We start from the raw sequence: 18,003 nt of genomic DNA, 5'->3' as shown, positions 1-18,003 counted from the left end.
TCAAAATCAGCATTTTCCTTTGCTAAGGGCTCAGTAGGTATATACTGGACTGAAAAAAAATGAGCATTAGCCAGTTGTGCCAGCTAGTCAGTATACTCCTGCTCCAGAAATTCACTAAAGTGAAATTTAATTAATAGGTGGTGGAATAAAACAGCAGTTAACAATTAACAATTTTGGAGAATAAATTCAATGTGACATATTGGAGTTTTCAGATCCTCAGGCAACCTTTGTTCCTCTGAAGTGATGTATACATATTGTAATGATTTGAATTAATAATAATACATTTTGCAGCTATTATTAAACTTAGGCCAACAGTCACATCTCCTAAATAAAACTGTATCTTAAAACTTCCCATCTTTAATTTTTGCTTATTATATCTACTAAACTTAATACCATATACTCTGTAAGTGTGCCTGTGATACTGTTAGATAGTAAGAATAAATAAATTACAAAGTAAAAATTGTGAACAGTATATATCTAGACCTTTGCAGTGGCAGTATCCTACACAGTGCTGTTTGTCATGCCACTATTACTAACTGGCTGAGTAACTTATTACATGGTTAATTACCCTTACTGTTAAAAATTGGTGCCTTACTTCTTAACCAAATTTGTCTAATTTTAGCATCCAGCCATTGGAGCTCACTATGCTTTTTTTGTTGCTAGATTAAAAACCCTCTACTATCAAAAAAAATTTCTCCATGTAGCTCCTTGTAGACCATGATCAAATCACCTCTTAACCTTCTCTTGGATAAACTACATAGATTGAGTTTCTTAAGTCTCTTACTTTTAGTCATGTTTTCCAGAACTTGAATCGTTCTTGTAGCTCTTTTCTGAACCCTTTCAACATCATTTTGGAAGTGTGGACACCAAAACTGAACACAGTAATTGTCTCATTAACGCCATATTCAGGGGTAATATCACCTCCCTACTCCTGGCTGATGTTCCCCTATGTATACATACAAGGACTGTAGTCACCCTTTCAGCAATGGTATCACACTGGGAGCTCCTGTTCAGTTGTTTACCTGCCATAATTTCTTAGCCCTTTTCAGAGCCCCTGCTTTGCATGATTCAGTCCCCCATCTTATACATGTGACTATATTCTTTCTTCCTAGAAGTTTGAGCTTGCATTTGGATGTTTTAAAATGCATGCTGTTAAAACGAGTCAGTCTTACCAAGCAATCCATGTTGGTCGTATAATTGACCAGTCCCTATACTGAATGTGCCTATGTTGCCTCTAAATTATATCCTTAAAAAAATTGCCTTCAATCCTTAAAGAACCATCTACTGAAGATAAAATTGATGCTGAATGTCAGCTTGTTCAGGGTGGAAATATCTTTTTAGTTAATTTAATTTACTCATTGGGGAAATAATTGATGTCAACATTATTTCTTTGTCCAATATGCTGAACAAGGATTGGCATCTAATGAAACTAGGGGGTAAATTTTTTCAAAAGTTCTGCAGGGACTTAGGAGCCTGTACCACTGAAAGGCTGGCAGTGGGACTTAGGTCCCTAAGTTAATTAGGTACTTTTGATTATTATCCATATGTCTGGATATTTATTTCTGGACTACATCTTGATATCACTGGTGAACATGTTTGGCATGCACTCATCTGCGGCTCTTCTTGTCTTGTCACCCAGATAGAGTGCTAAAGTTCCGTGTGGATTAGAAATCCATACAGCAAGTCTTAAATTCTTATAGATTATTTCCCAGAGCCCCCCGCGTCCCTCCCCCAACATGCTATTAAAACTCCAGGGCTCATCAGTGGGGTGATGGGGGGTTCCAGGCTCTGGGTTTCAGCCACTAGGCTGGGCTGGGGGAGCTCAGGCCTTCTGCCCTGCAGCAGAGTGGTAGGGCTAGGGGCTTCTGCCCTCTGGGACGGAAGGGGTCCAAGCTTCAGTTGTGGGGATGGGGGTCTTGGAGCTTTAGCCCTGCAGGGCGGGGGGTGCTGGAAAAATTTACAGGAGCTCCTCTCCGGACAGCTCCAGCTGAATTTAAGTCTTGGCATACAGTCATTCTTATTTATGTCATGTTCCAGGGGCTGATGTGGCAAAGAGGTAAGTCCTTTAAACTCCCATAGACCTCAGTGGGGATCAAGAGCACTCAGCACCTTGCAGGATCAGGTCCTTAGAGGTCTTAATAGGCATTGAATGATTACATAAACAAATGATACTATGTTGCAAGAGTACAAATAAAATGTGAAATGCCAAATCTAACCCTACTGTGTGGTTTAATAGAAGAAAAAAAAACTAATTTATCCCAAATGACAGTAGGAGAAGCCCTGCAGGATGGGTTAGATTCCAAAAACAAATGTCAGGACTTCACACAGAGATCCAAGAGCACAGGGTCAGCTGTTTCACCCTGGCTTTCAAAACAAAAGCTCAAGCACAATAAACCTGCACGTCAAAGGAAATGATTACTATAAATAAATAGATAAATAACTAATAAAACTAGGCAAAGGATCCTTCCTTTTGGAACTCGGTGTAAAGAACAGTCTGAGCATTACTAATCCATATTTTATGCATATTATAAAACACACACAAATGATGACACCTTCAATATGCATTCTCTCTCTTATGATTTGCTAAATCTTTCTGGAGAGCAACATCCAAATTGTCCTTTTTCCCTATTTTTCCTTGAAGGAGAAAAAGGAAAGAATGTAGCATTATCTGAAAATGTTTGTCGATTTCAAACAGTGAAATGTGTGTAAAATCCACCCTGCAGAAGATCACTGGCCCTTTTTTAAAAAGCTTGACAACCTGAACAACCTTGAAAGCCTGCTGCGTGATAGAGCCTCACTGTTCCCTGATGTGCCTTCTTCCCAGCCCCATGCTGCAGAACAGCATTCTCTGATCCTTTGCCACATCACAGCTTTAAGTGGCTGCTTTCCACACCAATGGCACTGACACCTCACTGGCTAAGCATCTATCCTGAATCCTTGTGCTTACAGTACCTGGCTTCAGTCCTTAGTTTTCCTCTGCTGAATGGTCTCCAGGCCTTTACTCCTTTTCATAGGAAGAGCTCTCCAGCAGATCATCCTGACTTGGCAGTATTTTCTACTTCCGAACTAAATGTAATGTGCATTTAATGACTCCTGTTTATCACTGGACTAACTACAGACGTGACATTTCCCTTAAGGAGAAGTCCTACTGAAGATAAGCATGAAACCAACAAAGTTCTATTGATATTTTAATAGGGTTCTCTTGAAACTACTCTAAAACCTTCAAAGTTTAATAGAGAATGAGATCCTTCTTATATAAGAGAAACAAGGTAGATAAGATAATATCTTTTATTGGACCAAATTTTGTTGGTGGAAGGGACAAGCTTTGGAGCTGCATAGAGCTCTTCTTCAGTCTGAGAAAAGTAGTCAGAGTGTGTGAGCTAAATACAAGCTGGCAGGGCCGGCTCCAAGCACCAGTGCAGGAAGCAGGTGCTTGGGGCAGCCAATGGAAAGGTATGGCACGTCCGGGTCTTCGGCGGCAATTCGGCGACGGGTCCCTCAGTCCCTCTTGGGAACTGAATGAAGCGGCGTGGTAGAGCTGCTGCCGAAGTGCCGCCGATCGCGGCTTTATCTATTTTTTTTTCTTCTTCGCCGCTTGGGGAGGCAAAAAAGCTGGAGCTGTCCCTGCAAGTTGGGACAGATTGTTAAGCATAAGTGTTTCACACATGGTGTAAAGTATCAGAGGGGTAGCCATGTTAGTCTGGATCTGTAAAAAGCGACAAAGAGTCCTGTGGCACCTATGCATTTGACGAAGTGGGTATTCACCCAGAAAGCTTATGCTCCAATAGGTCTGTTAGCCTATAAGGTGCCACAGGATTCTTTGTCACACATGGTGTAGGAGACTACATAAAATAAAGGAGTCAATTAAGGGTTAGCGGGCAGGAAGGTGCGTTACAAATTGATGTAATGAACCATAAAACCAGTGTTTTTGTTTAGTCCATGGCTTTAATGTCTAGCAGAGTTATGAATTTAAGTTCCCAAGCTCATCCTTTGAAGATGTTATGCAGGTTTCTTTGAAAATGAAGCCTGATAGGTCAGATATGGAATAATTTCTTTATGAAAAAGTGTTCATCCACAGGTGATATGGTGTTTTTGTCTTTTATCATTTTTCTATATGAGTTCATTTGAGAACGTAGTGATTGTCTGGTTTCACCCACATAGTAGTTGAGGCATTTGATGCAATGGATGAGGTACACCACATATCGTGACAGGCATGTGTAGGGCCCAAGGATTTTGAAAGGTGTGTTGTTGGGGGTGTTGATCATTGTAGCAAGGGAGATATGTCAGCTGGTTTTGCATCTGTTGTTCTGACAAGGTCTGGTGCCTCTTTGAGTTGTTGTGTCCTGATCTGTGGGGAGCTTGCTTCTGACTATGAATTTAGTGCAGTTTGGGGGTTGTTTGAAGGCCAAAAGAGGGGGTTTGAGAAAGATTTCTTTGAGGATACAGTTTCCTGGATCACTTTTTTCCCCTTTTATTTAAATATAGGTACTATATTTGCAATTCAACACCCCAAGTTTATGGATTCATTAAAAATCCTTGCTATTGGGCTTGCAGTTTCACATGCCAGTTCCTTTTATATTCTTGGATTGAGATTATCCCGGCCCACTGATTTGGTGCCATTAAATTGTTTGAGTTTGGCTTCCACCTCAGATGTGGTAATTTCTACTTCCATACTCTTCTTCTCATCAGCCACCCTGCCACTGCCCTCAAACTTCTCATTAAAAACTGAGGCAAATGTTGGTCCATGCCTAGATTATTTTTAATCTCCACCCCATCCTCAGCATTTAGCAGTCCCACTTCTTTCCACTTCTTCTTTCCTCTCTGTTGCAAAAACTTTGGCAAGTTTTCACAGCAGAGAGGTTATAGAGGCCAGGATTTGGGAGCAGACCCGTATAAAGCATCTGTAGAAATTTGCAAACCCAGTGAAACGCTGAATTTCCCAAATGCTTCACAGTGTTGCCCAATCATGAACAGCTTCCACTTTCCAGGGACCCATGTGGACTTCCTGAGTGGACAGGATGTAGCCTAAGAATTCCACAGTGGGCTTATGAAAGATGCATTTCTCCAGCTTAGCATCGGGCATGTATTGGTGGAGTCTTTCTAGGACCTTGAGCACATTGTGGTTGTGCATAGGCTGATCTTCAGAGTAAATTAGGATGTCATCTAAGTAGGCAACCACATAGTGGTCCAGCATATCTTGTAAGACATCATTAATTAGATGCTGAAAGGTTATGGATGTGTTATGTAGCCTGATCAATTATTACACTTATAAGATGATGTATTGGGGTGCAACATGCACTTGTCACAGATAACAGGATCTTTCCCTAGATGGCTACTTAGAGGTAATTGAGAAGATGGAATTTGGCGAAACACACACAGAAACTTTATTTGTACAGACAACTATAATTGAAATAATGGGAAAGAATCAATATACATAAATATAAAAATAAAATAAGTAAAGCAAAGTGGTTTCCTGTATTGTTCATGCTTACAATCTTGCATTGTGCATACTTACAACTTATGGAAACAAAGATAGAAGGGAAAGCAAGTTGAGCCCATCAGAAGGGAGGGTGTGATTCAGTTTACATTGTCTCGGGGACTCAATGAACCCAAATAAGTGGGAATTGGTATACCCTTCTTTACGGTAATAGTAAGGAGCTCTATCCGTATTTGACCCTTTAACCTGATTATAATAAGGTCAGTTCCTCCCCTATCCATAGGTGGCCTTTGTGGGGTCATGTAGTGGGGTGGCCGCCCCACTCCTGGAGAACAGGGGTTAAAACAGCCAAGCTAGGCTGATTGGAGTAGCAGCCACGGCTGTGGCCAGCTCAATTAGGGCCCAGCTGGCCCTGATAAGAGGGCTGTGGGTCAGAAGCTAGAGGAGACTCACTCTAGCCCTGGAGTAGGAAGGGCTAGCTGCCTGGGAGCAAGGTACCTGAGGTGGAGCAGTGCTGGGGAAGGGCAAAGGGAGCTGGGGAGCTCCAGCCTGGGAAATCCCCAGGCTGCAGGCCTTGCTAAAGGCCAAAGCTGGTACAGGGGTTGCAGAGGTGCAGCCCGGGCTTAGGCAGAGGCAGCTGGTCTGACTCCCTTGCCAATGATGAGTGGCCTTTACAGACTGCAGTCTGCCCTAGTGAGCAGGGGCTAGATGATGACTGGCAGTAGCCATTGAGGCAAGGTGGGTTTAGAGGGCTGGGGGTTCCCCTGGGAGGGGAGACCCAGAGTGTGGGGGTACTGCTGGGGCAGACCCCTGAGGTAAAGGGCACCAGAGTCTGGGAGGGACATGGGGCCAGCGGCAGGCAAGACACCAGCCTGAGAGGGCACTCTGTACGCTGGAAAAGTGCTAATTCCCAAATGACCACCAGGAGGCACCGCACCAATGAGTCGTCGCTTCGCTACAGGTGCGTAACCAATAATTAAGTTACATCACTTAATTTCTTAATAATTCCTATATGTAAATGTGATCTAACTACTTAGATACTGCATAGCAACCTAATTGCTAAAGCCCTCCAAAACTCTCTTCTTGTGGAATCCTGTCGTGTACTATACATATTTGTGGTTATTTGTTTTTCTCTCAGAAAGAGAATGCAAAATATCTGACCTGAGCTTCTCCCTTTAGGCCTACGCTATCCAGCCTTTAGCATAACTACTCCCACAAGGCCCCATACTAATACAACAGGCCTTTAATCATAGCAAATCTAATAACCCAGTTATCTGTTCTACTTGCTGTTGCAGCTTTTCATAACTTCCATTAAACATGCTTACCAAAGGAATTACGTTCTATAGGAACTATAAAGCTTCCAAGCTCAGGCACCAATGGTCAACAGTTAGGCCAAAAGGCATCACCTTTCAAAGTGGCCATAGTGAGCAGGGCCGACTCCAGGTACCAGCTAAGGAAGCAGGTGCTTGAGGAGGCCAATACAAAGGGGTGGCACTCCGTCCGTTATTGGGGCAGCACATCCGGGTCTTCGGGAATTCGGCGGCGGGTCCCTCAGTCCCTCTCTTCCTCTTTGAGCTGCCACCGAAGAGGAAGAGAGGGAGTGAAGGACCCACCGCCAAACTGCCACCGACGAATGGAGCGGTGCGATTGAGCTGCCACCAACTGGTTTTTTTTTGTTTGTTTTTTTTTCCCCCCGCCGCTTGGGGCGGCAGAAAACCTGGAGCCGGCCCTGATAGTGAGTGTGAAAAGCTGTTAAAGATAACAGACTGCTCTTTCAACCTCCATTCTAAGATCAATTGATTTTTCCTTGTTTGTCCCACATCTCCATTTTTAGATGCAGATAAACCCTTGGTAGCCCAATACTTTTCTCAGTAGAACTTCCTCCTAAAAGATATAGCCATTATCGTTCACACCTGCTTACAATTCAGATGAATAGTGTTTGTCAATATGCAGAACCACTTAAGGATATTAAGGAAACAATGTCAGGATCTAAGTCTTTAAAAATTCCTTTGTTGTAAAAGTTGTTTTTCTTTAAAGTTATGAATGTGAGGATACCCCTCATGTTCATACTCACACTATGAATTCAGTTGCATCACCCTCATGACAGTGTGGAGGAATGATGCTCAAGCAAAAACGGAGTTATCTTTAGTTGTAGTTCTGTACTTATTTAGCCATAGGCTTGGTGCCACTTGGCTCTAATAGGATGTTTGCCTGAGTAGCAACTGTATGAATGGGCCATCTATACTTCTAGCCCAATTACCTCCTTCCAAAGAAAAACTCATGGGAGAGGATCAGAGGAGCAAAACAAAAACCTCCATCAAGTGAATCTCTAAGAGTTCCTTACAAATCATCCTTTCAAAGAGCCAGGAGGCCATGGGGACATGGAATGGGAAGAGGCCGAGGCCTCTAACCCAAAGTAGCTGGCAGTTCATGAAGAAGGTTACACCTTGATCCACTGATGCAGGAATTATCCATGATTCCTATCGCACCATGTGAGCTTCCCCTGTCCCCCAGGTATTTTCAGAGACCAGCCTGGAGAGAGGTAGTGCTGTCCCAGGACAGTTCCATTCACAAGACTTCAGGAGCCCATTGTACAACCAAACTGAGACTCCACCTCTTATCTTGAAAAATATGCCTTCCTTTCATTTGCACAAGGTTTCATTGGGGTTGCTTCAGTATATTGTACAAAACAATTACATTTGTTGCAAGTTACTACATTTTTTACCCAGAGCTAAAATGATAAGTGAATAGGCTTCCTGGCAATTTTGCTCTGTCCCCGTGTTCAAACATAACACTTAAAAATATTTATAAAAAGACACATTTTGTTCTGAGGGATGAGGATGGAGATAGTTGAGATGAGCATTTCCATTGACCAGCCACAAATTCTTTGAGTGATGGGGTCACAGATGCTTTGAAAATCATGTTGTTGTAGGCAGGCATTTCCCCAAGCAACTATTAATTATTACTATTAGTAGTAGTAATGCAGTACCCAAATGCCCCAGTCAGGATTAGTGGCCCATTGTGCTAAGATATCTACAAATACATATAAATAGCTTACAGTTTAAGGTCTGGGTGCTTCAATGAGCTCATGGGAGCTCATTGAAGGATCACCGTGAAAGAAGACAAATAACATACTCAGAGTGGAGAAAGTAGGTTATAATCAAATTATACAATTTTGTATACATATACACATTTTAATTTAGTTTTTATTATAAATCAGCAAAGTAAGTGCTGACTATACCCACCTCAGCTGAAGCCTCATTAACTGGATCATTTCCTACAAGCATCACAAAAGACATTAAGACACCCAACACTGATCTCCCAGAAATCAACAGTTAGGATCTGATTGCTGTAAAAGAACAGCGTAAAAGGATGAGGGCTCAAAGGACAATGTCTTGGAGGATTCGGTCCTGTGTGTGTGTAACTTTGAATTTTTAACCTTTTTTTCTTAACTTACAGTAATTTCATAAAAATAATGGCCAAAATTTTCAAACATGGGTGTCTAACAGGCATCTAAATACACATTTAAGCACGTATCAGAGTAGCAGCCGTGTTAGTCTGTATCCGCAAAAAGAACAGGAGTACTTGTGGCACCTTAGAGATAAATTTGTTAGTCTCTAAGGTGCCACAAGTACTCCTGTTTTATTTAAGCACGTAATTAACTATCTTGACTTTCAGAGGTGCTAAACACCCACCATTCCTTTTGATTTAAGTCAAGTTTAAATATGAATTTGGGGTCCTACGTAAGTTTTATTTAAAAAGGGGAATTGTAGCGGGGTGGACACCCACTCCTGCCCTGAGGGGTTGGAAAAGCCCTGCAGAGGGCTTGGGCTGGGCAAGATAAAACCCTGGCTGATTGGGGGAAGTGGCTGCAGCTGGGTCACATCCTAATCAGAGCCCAGATGGCCAATATAAGAGGCTGGGAGCCAGGCAGCTCAGCAGTCTCTCTCTGCCTTCAGAGAGAGAAGGGCCTGGCTGCAGGGAGCGAGACAGGGTACCTGTAGTGGAGCAGGGCTGGGGAAAGGCTGAGGAGCTGGGGAGCTCCAGCCTGGATAGCCCCAGGCTGCGGCCTGGTGATAGGCCAAGGGGTACTGGGGGTTGCAGAGGGCAGCCCAGGGCTAGGCCAAGGCAGCAGGTCCAAACCCAACCTTGCCGATGATGAGTGGCCTATACTGCAGTCTGCCGCAGAGAGTGGGGGCTAGTTGGTGACTGGCAGTGGCCTTATCCTGAGGTGAGGTGGGGTTAGTGGGTGGGGGTTCCCCTGGGAGGGGAGACCTAGCGTGTGTGGGTATTGCCAGGGGGCAGCACCCAGAGCAAGGGGCACCGGGGTCCTGGGAGGGACACGGGGGGCCAGAGCAGAGGACAAGGCAGATCACCGGCCTGCAGAGGGCACTCCAGAGGCTGGTGAGCTAATTCCCTGGACGACCAGCAGGAGGCGCCGCAGGGGTGAGTCCGGGACCCTCTACAGGAATCATAACTAGTTATCTTGTCTTTTGGCATTTCCACTGTTTTCTAGTTTCAACAAGGCTGCTTGTTATTAGAATACCAACAATAAATTGAATTAGCCCAATGTTGAGCAATGTTCAGCATGCACACACAAATTTTTCACTAGAGCAGTTTCAATTATTTGTTGGCAAATCTTAAAAAACATGTGGAATTGTTATATTTTGTTTCCCTCAACAGATTTTAATATTTTGCCTGGGTTTTATTTATTTATTCTTTCTACTAAAGAAAATTCCTTCAAATAAAAGATCTTTATTTTTATTAAAATGCAAGGTAAAACATGTCTGAATTATTATTTTTTTTATTTATTCCGCATTCAGTCATAGGCCCACACCACTTGAGCAACCAATTCTCCCTCCAAGGCAATTGGGATTGGCCTGCTTGCCTTTGCTCTCTGTCCCAAGTTTTCATCTGGTTCAGGGACTCCATTTGTGGAATTCCCACCCTGAGGGATAGGTACCATAGTCACTCGCTGGAACAGCTGTCTGATTCTCTAGGCCAAGAAGCCTCCCTCTCCTCCTTCAAATTCTTCCTTAAAACTCACTTCTTTAGGCAGGCCTTCCTTCACAGTCTCTCTCTTTCTCCTCTCTTGTATTGGTTTTTATATATAATCCATCCCCATGCTATCTGAGAAACTCCCCTGCTTAGGTCTCATTTAAATTACCTCACAGCATGCAAATCCATACACAGATCATACAGCAAAGGCCTTGATCCTGCCATCAGATCAATGCAAGTAGAATCTTTGTTTATGGAAATCCATAGGTGCAGAGGCATCCAGATGGATGACTGTGGCCAAAATGTGTGCTTAACCAATCTGCTTTCATGTTGCATTCCTTATCCTGCTCCCTTGACTATAATTCACCTATTTTAGATTATGAGATTCTCAGGGCAGGGAATTTACCTTTTCACAAATCTATAAGCACCATTGTCTATTTTAGGATTTTTTACTGTCACCCATCACAAAAGAATTGGACCAAGTAAAATCAGTAGCAACAATGAAGTCCCTAGTAGACTTCATGCATGCCCAGCAACAGCAGCAGATTATATGACTATGATGTAGTTTTGGTTGTAAGTAGAATGGACTGCCATCTTCTTGCAAGTCATCTGCTTCTACAAGAGTCAAAACGGGAGGGTTTAGGCTTCTTAAATCCCTCAACATTGCAACTTCCAGGCTCATTTGTGATCGGCCTCATGCTCTACTGGCTTCAACCTCAGCTCTATCAACCTTCTGTAAAAGAACACCATCTTCTGCACATTGTACATAACCCCACCATTGCAGTCATCTTGTTCTTAACTGGTGCAAGACTGCAACTTGCCGTGTTAGTCCACCTATCTCCTCGTTTGTGACAAAATAAAACCAAAGGATGTTGGAATATATTGTAATTTCTGATCCTGAAAACTGTTTTGTTTCCTCTCCTTATCTGTTAAACAACCATGTTTCTGCTCTGTATAACAGAGTTGTCATCACCACCAGGTTGAACACTTATGTCTTAGTTGGCACACCGATATCCCACTGCCCAAACAGAGGCCTTTGAAGATGTTGAAATACCACTGACACAAGACCAATCCAACATGTGACTTCTTCTAGTTTAGAACCTCCTGCTGTCAACTGACTACCCACAAGGATAAATCTGTTCACCCAGTCAGTATCATTGCCACATACATGCAGCATCAGCAGATGATGTATTTCTGTTTTTAAAGGAGGCATGTATAGCTTTGTTTATATCATCATTTTTTTCAGCTTTTCTAGTATTAGCAGTAGTTAGTCAGTAATCTCACCAAGTAAGGCAATATCATCTGCATACTCGAGAACCTCTAAAGGTGAATCTTTTTAAATTTTACACCTCCTAATTTGTCCTTAATCATTTTTGTCATAATATAATCTATAATAGGTTACAGACTTCATACTTAGTGTATTCCTGATTCTTTTGAGAACCAGTCTGGGTTGACTCCCAACACAGCTAAATGTACTGTGGTACAGTTCCTCTACTAGGTACACTATCTCCTCAGACACCCCATGCTGGCATAGTATATCCACAATGTTGACTGATGCACTGAGTCAGAAGTGGCTCCAAAATCTATTAACGCAATGTTAACTTGCTTTTGTCACTCTAGTCATTGTTCAGTAACATTCCACAAAGCATGGATAGCATGGATTGTAGATCCATCTGTATGGAAAACACACTGATTCTCTCTCATTTTTTGGCTGAGACAGTATGTCAGTCAGTTCAGTAACATGATTGTAAACACCTTCCCTTGGCCTGACAATGTGGGTATTCCCTTATACTTTGAGCAAGCTGGTCACTCCTCTTTTTTGAAAAATCAATGATGCAGCCCCTTTTTCCCACTCTTCCTGAATGTGACCAGTTTTCCAAACTTTTACGACAACTCTATAAAATCAGTGAATTAAATCTAGGTCTCCCCTTTTTATCAGATTGCTGGAGAACAACTGGAGTAAGAAAAATGAAAAAGTAATGTTGGATTGCAGAATTGAATCAGTGAAGAAAGAAGGAAAGGGCAACAGAGGAAAAGAAATGTCTTGAATGAGCAGTCATGAGGGTCTCTCATCAATGTTGGAAGAGTATGGCACAGTACACCGAGGAAGCCTCTGAAAGACATGACCAGAAATATTTATTTGAGATTTTGAAGGTCCTAACTGAACATCCATTCTCATGGCTTCTGCCAATTAAGGACAAAAATGGAGAATATGCCAGAAGTCATTGTTTTTCAATGGCTCTTAATGATTGAACATTCCATAATCCAATTCCCATACATGCCAATGGCAACTATATAAAAACAGACAATGTTGTCTCATAGTTCCATGCATGGCCTTTCAGTTCAGGTTAGTATATCTCTGATTATTGCATCCTTTTTATACCATTTTGGATTATTTTATCTTGCTCAATTTGGGGCTCACTTTCGTTATTGGGCTATTTGGTTCTAAATTAGCCATACTGGGTTTTATTGGGCAGGGATTAGCGAGACAAAAAGACAAAGGAAGGGAGAGAGGATATTTAAAAGAGAGGAATGAGAGGCACCAGAGCATGGGAGAAGAGGGGAGGTAATAGGAGGGTATGAGGGGCAGGTATGGAGACGTTAAACAGACTGTGCACGAGAGAATTGGAGCAAACAGCCAATCAGCACAGGGGAATGTTCAGAGTCAAAACTGTAGAAAATGCTCTGATATCCAGTGGTCCCTGCTGCTAAACCTACTAATGCTGGGGGACAGGGGTTGTGCTCCTGACCGCTTCAGTTTCTTGGATTTTTGGGTCTGGCTCCTCCTGGGAATTTCTTCCATTCCGAAGCCCACATGACCCAGAGAGGAGGTACCATATGGAACTGAGTGCTCTGATATGGGAGAAGAGTGTCCTGCACATTTCTGCATTTGGAGTGTACCAGAGTGGAGGGGTATATATAAATAAATAAAGAAGTAATAAATGTCCAGCATTTCTTTACAATGCTTTTGTCACATGGTATTTCTTTTAATGATTTAAGATTCAATCCTGTCCATCATCATACTGCTGACAAAGGGTATTAACATTCTTCTGCAAAACAAGTACAAGCATTCAGAGCACAATTGTTATTACTTAATCTGACCTAAATACAGTATACATCTTGCTGCAAATGGAACATTCCATTCATTTTTATGGGAGGGAAGTTAAGTATAAATTGAAAAAGGGGACCCATCTGTTGAAGTTATGTATCTTGTTGTTTTCTTCATCTGGCTGCTCTCCCTTCCATTTCTTGAATTTCCTTTATTTTCTTACAGTGTGAGTGAAAAATAAAGTGGTGGAAGCGGAAGAGCTTTGAAAGTCATGAAGGTTTTTTTTTTTTATTGCTACAACAAAACAGACTTTTGTTCAATCCTTATTTATCTTACATAAATATCCCTTAAATAATACTCATATTACATAAGGACTTACTTTTTTCTTGAAAGTAACATTCTGCTGTCATTACCCACTTCTTTTAAATAGTTTCTGTTTTACATCTGCTTAATTTTCAGATATGGGTGAGTTATTATTACCAAAACAAGATTTAAATTAGCCTACCCATTCTCACAACTAATTTAAAATATTCTTTTCATTATATGTCTCTGTCAGGAGCTATATACACAGCATTAGAACCTGTTCAGGATGCAAGTAATACAATAGCAGTATGAGAAAGCATGAAGGTAGAGAAATGAATTGATAGGAAATACAGAGCTAAATTCTCATGCATTCAATGGAGCTGCCACAATTACAACATCAGAGAATTTGGCCTTTAATACATTAGATACTGAGCAAACTTTATGAAGGGTTTTACCAGTCTACTGTTAACAACTAAGGGCCCTTGCCTGTAATTTTGTACAATCTCAAGGCTTACTACTATGTACTGAAAGAATTCTATGTACAGTAGTAAGTCCCAAGCAATACTGCGTCTTTTATCCAAACAAAAATATGCAGATGCACACCTGACCATTGGAGGATTTGGGGAGCGCTGTGCAGGCAGAAGAGATGCATATGGTCACCAGCCCCCCCAGATAGAGAGCATGTGTGTGTAGCTATCTAACTCCTTTCCAGTGTTTGGTAAAAATTATTCCCATATTTTGGAAAATCTTCCAGAAACATAGACCGGCTACAATCAAAACCATATTTTGTTCAAATGATCATGTGCACTACAGGGCCAGTTGAGCCTAGCAGCCAAATCCACAGTCACTGGACCCTAGGTTGTCAGCCCTGTGTCATTTTCTTGCGGTATTGATATTATAGCCATAAGTGTTACTAATGCCAAACCAGGAGACCCAGGGCCCTCTGGAAACCACAAGATTAGCTTGAGTTTTAAAAACAGTTAGAACCATGTCATTGCCTCCATAACCTCCCCTAACCCAGAGTCCCTTGCAGCTGACGCCTGTTAGCCTGTACCTCCCAGCCCTGGGGGTGAAGTAGTATATTTTTGCTTGGTCCCAACACATATCCCCTCTACCTCCACTCTACCTTTTTTTCCTACTATGAAGAGATAAGCAATCTCTGATCTGAGTTCTGCACCTAGAGTAACCATTGCTACATTGGGTACATACTTACTTGCTGAAGTGATACACAAATTATCAGCTCCTGAGGATCTGGAAGGGAATGTCTATGTATGTAGCAATTCAGGCTCAGACGCTGAATAAGTATCTCCACAGGTAGTAATTAGTAAGTATTTCAGCAAGATAAATATCATAGCTAGGGCTGAATTGCAATTCCTAACAAATAATTTACCATCGAAATTGAGATTTGTGTAGGACTAAATGGCTAACAAATTCCAGGAATGCCTTATTTTATATCTGTTGTTCTTTGCCTTTTATTAGTCTCCCAGTAATCTTTCATGTGCAAGCTCAGGTTTGAGGCCAAATTGGGCCATTAAGCCACTAGCCCATTGGGGCAATGCAGAACTATGCCACACCAAGTGGACTCAGAGAGGGATTATGCCTCCAGTCTAGTATGATGAACAGGAGCACTGAATTGTGCAAGCCCACCCAATAACTAGGCACTGGAGAAGGTCAGAAAGCACAAGCCATCAGGTCTAGCGTCCATGTACACAAAGCCTCACACCTATTCACCACCCCACTACAGGCTAGATAGATACCCAACTCTTTTCCACCATAATCATTCATCCTCCAATATTTAACAAAGAACTTATGCTCCGGCTACAAGCTAGAGTTAATGACTTTCTATGCCTACTCAGCAGTGCTTTCCCCAGGAATTGAAATTGGGGGAGGGGGGTGTTCGAATTTACGGGGGAGGGGGGTCAGGGCCTGTGAAGGCTGTATCCCCACTTTGAACTTTAGGGTACAACTGTGGGGGCCTGCATGAAGACTTCTAAGCTTAACTACCAGCTTAGATCTGGTCCACTGCCACCATTCCCAAAGCTAAATTCCCTTCCCTGGGAAACCTTGAGAAACCTTTCACCAATTCCCTGGTGAATACAGATCCAAACCCCTTGGATCTTAAGACAAGGAGAAATTAACCATCCCCCTCCTTTCTCCCACCAACTCCTGGTGAATACAGATCCAAACCCCTTGGATCTTAAAACAAGGAGAAATTGACCATCCCCCTCCTTCCTCCCACCAACTCCTGGTGAATACAGATCCAACCCCCTTGGATCTAAAACAAGGAAAAATCAATCCGGTTCTTAAAAAGAAGGCTTTTAATTAAAGAAAAAGGTAAAAATCATCTCTGTAAAATCAGTATGGAAAATAACTTTATCAGGGTAATCAAACTTAAAGAGCTCAGAGGACTCCCCTCTAGTCTTAGGTTCAAAGTACAGCAAACAAAGATAAACACTCTAGTAAAAGGTACATTTACAAGTTGAGAAAACAAAGTAAAACTAAGACGCCTTGCCTGGCTATTTACTTACAAGTTTGAAATAGGAGAGACTTGTTTAGAAAGATGTGGAGAACCTGGATTAATGTCTGGTCCCTCTCAGTCCCAAGAGCGAACAACCCCCTAAACAAAGAGCACAAACAAAAGCCTTTCCCCCCCCCCCCAAGATTTGAAAGTATCTTGTCCCCTTATTGGTCCTTTGGGTCAGGTGTCAGCCAGGTTACCCGAGCTTCTTAACCCTTTACAGGTAAAAGGATTTTGGAGTCTCTGGCCAGGAGGGATTTTATAGTACTGTACACAGGAGAGCTGTTACCCTTCCCTTTATAGTTATGACACGCCCCCCAAATCACAGATAGTGTTGGACGTCCGGTTCCACACTGGCTGTGATTTCTTCCTGGAGCTCTAGGAGAAAACAGAGTTAATAAGACACATGCACCTTTAGACATACTACTGATTATATAAAAACTAACAATATGTTCCATTCTAAGAACAATTTTTAACCAGTTGACTCTAGGAAACTTTCCCGGGAGAGTGCATCAGCCACTTTGTTAGAAGCTCCTGAAATGTGTTGTATTTCAAAATCAAAATCTTGGAGAGCTAAACTCCACCGAAGAAGTTTTTTGTTATTCCCCTTGGCGGTATGAAGCCACTGTAGCGCAGCATGGTCTGTTTGTAGTTGGAAACGCCATCCCCAAACATATGGGCGTAGCTTTTCCAGCGCGTACACAATGGCGTAGCATTCCTTTTCGCTGATTGACCAGTGGTTTTCCCTCTCAGACAGTTTCTTGCCGAGAAACACGACAGGATGGAATTCTTGATCCGGTCCTTCCTGCATTAAAACTGCTCCCACGCCCCGCTCGGACACATCTGTGGTTACTAGGAACGGTTTGTCAAAGTCTGGGGCCCTTAGCACAGGGTCAGACATGAGCATCGCCTTAAGCTGGTTAAAGGCCTTTTGACACTCATCAGTCCACTGAACTGCATTTGGCTGTTTCTTTCTGGTTAGGTCTGTCAGCGGGGCGGCGATTTGGCTGTAGTGTGGTACAAATCGCCTATAATATCCGGCCAAGCCTAAGAAGGATTGGACCTGTTTCTTTGACTTTGGAACCGGCCACTTTTGGATAGCATCCACTTTGGCCTGTAGGGGATTTATAGTTCCTTAACCCACCTGGTGCCCCAGGTATGTCACCCTGTTTTGGCCTATTTGACACTTTTTAGCCTTAACAGTTAGTCCTGCCTGCCGGATGCGCTCGAAGACTTTTTCCAGGTGCTCCAGGTGTTCTGTCCATGAATCAGAAAAAATGGCCACATCATCGAGGTAGGCAACTGCAGATTCTCCCAATCCCGCTAGGAGACCATCTACAAGTCTTTGGAAGGTGGCGGGTGCATTTCGCAACCCGAAAGGGAGTACATTGAATTCATACACCCCTGCCTGGGTGACGAAGGCTGACCTTTCCTTAGCGGGTTCATCTAGGGGTACTTGCCAGTACCCTTTTGTTAAGTCTAAAGTAGAGATGAATTGGGCATGTCCCAATTTCTCCAATAGCTCATCTGTGCGTGGCATTGGATAGTTGTCAGGACGAGTTACAGCATTTAGCTTACGGTAGTCCACGCAAAAGCGTATTTCCCCATCTGGTTTGGGAACTAGAACCACTGGAGATGCCCATGCACTGGTAGAGGGGCGGATTATACCCATCTGTAGCATGTCCTGGATCTCCCTTT

This window comes from Emys orbicularis, chromosome 3, assembly GCF_028017835.1.
Source record: "Emys orbicularis isolate rEmyOrb1 chromosome 3, rEmyOrb1.hap1, whole genome shotgun sequence".
Classification (NCBI taxonomy): domain Eukaryota; kingdom Metazoa; phylum Chordata; order Testudines; family Emydidae; genus Emys; species Emys orbicularis.
This window is presented reverse-complemented; position numbering follows the sequence as displayed.